Source organism: Equus caballus, chromosome 15 (genome assembly GCF_041296265.1).
Source record: "Equus caballus isolate H_3958 breed thoroughbred chromosome 15, TB-T2T, whole genome shotgun sequence".
Classification (NCBI taxonomy): Eukaryota; Metazoa; Chordata; class Mammalia; order Perissodactyla; family Equidae; genus Equus; species Equus caballus.
In genome coordinates, this window is record NC_091698.1 from 45403915 (window position 1) to 45405880 (window position 1966).

Here is a 1966-nt window from a genome sequence, read left to right on the forward strand (position 1 = left end):
CATAACAACCAAGCAGGAAGTGTTGTCTGTGAAATGTAGCATGGGCACACATGCGTACACACATACATATATGCACATGTGCACACAAATACATGCACACCCTGATACACACATATTCACTCACACATGCACACACTCATACATGCACACGTGCACATCCACATATACACACATGCATTCACTCACAAACACACACATGCACACATGCATATGCAGATTATACACCTGTAGGCACATGCATGCATATACACATGCACAGAAGCACACCTGTACATACACAAGCATGCCCCAAATCGTTTTAGAATATTCACAGGAAGCAAAGAGTGACGACAAATAAAGATCGCTACAACAAAGGTAGAACCAAGACAACATATGGATATTTTTGGCTGTCTGCAAAAGCAGGTGGATTTAGGGAATCTGCATTTTGGCAGAAGAGGCTCAGTGGGCTTTAACACAGCAAAGGGGTGGCAGGAGGGCACCGTGTTTAGGCACAGACTTTGGAGTTCAGGGACTTGAGTTCAAATCCTGACTATGCCATTTGTTGAGCTCTGAACTTTAGTTTCCCTATCTGTAAAGTGGGGATAATAATAACTCAATAGGTTTATTGTGATGATTGAATGATATGCATAAAAATTATTTGTATGATGCTTGGTACTTGGTTAATAGGAGCTGTTATCATTTACATCTTAGGAGAAGTGATTTATCATTTGCTCAATCTAAGAAGACTTTCTGGAGGAGGAAAGAAATTTAGGAGCTAGGGGAAGGAAGAGAAGATGTGGGGAGGAGGCAGTTTGACCTGACTGTCCACTGTTCAGTATTAGTTCTTATTAAATTTGCCTCTCCCCAAAAGCCACCTGACAAATCTACATATTATCCTTCCTGATACTAAATGCCCAGTACCTCTGCCCTAGCAGGAGTAGGATGGGGTCAAGGAATGTCCCCCTCAGCCTCATTTTTTGGAGAACCCTGGGGCTACCCTGTATTTCTACTCTGCTGCAGCCAGACTGCCCCTCATGGCCTTGGTGCTTAAGCCTGCCCAAGCCCATCTCTGTGCCTTTGCCCAAGTACTACCCCTTGCCTGAAATTCCATCTCCCCTTTACCTAATCCCAAACCAGCTCAGCCCCAGGCTTGGGAGGCAACACGGTCTGATTTCTCAGGCCCAGTTGCAGCCCTGTGGACTTCCTCTACATCTAGGACAGCCAGACTGTTCCTGCTTCAACAGCTGGATAGGCTTTAAACCCTGCTCCCCCCCCACCCCGCGCCTCCCCCCTCCCTTGCTCAAATCCTGAGGAGCTGGGCTTCTCTCCTAAGCAAGTTCAAGGTGGGGGAGAGGGTGGAAAGGGCCAGAGGCCACTGCCCCTTTCCTCCTCTAGGTCCGGGATGGGGATTTGTGACAGGGACACGTGCTTCTGGATGGCACCCTCAAGGACAAGATTGGGTCCCAGTACATCACAGAGCCTGGCTGCAGCCACTCCCAGCTCCCCTGGTTCCCTAGGGATGCCCAAAGGGGACTGACTGAAGCAGTCTCCAAGGAGACCACGCATCCGACCTGAGGTCACCGAGTGCCAAGGGGCGCAGCCCACGAGGCCGCTTAGGGACCGTGGCGCATATCCCACGAGTAGTGCAGCTTGCCTGCCCTCTCCCTGACCCACAGAACCGCCCACCCCAGGATTAGCCTCGTGTGGGAGCAGGCCCAAGCCCGAGTGGTAGGGAAGGGTTAGGAGGGAGTGGTTCGGATTAAAGGTGGGCAACAGAGGCCACAACCGGAGGTGCCCGGGGCAGAGAGAGTGCACTAGGCGGTGCCAGAAGCCGGGAAGACAGGGACTAGGAGGAACGCGGCCCGAGCGGTCCCTGCACCCCGAGGGCGGCGCTGCGGACCCCTCCCCCATCGAAGCCACCTTCAGCGGAAAGCGTGGGGTCCCGGCGCAGCCGCTTCTGGCGGCATCTGCCGCTCCCCAGCTCGCA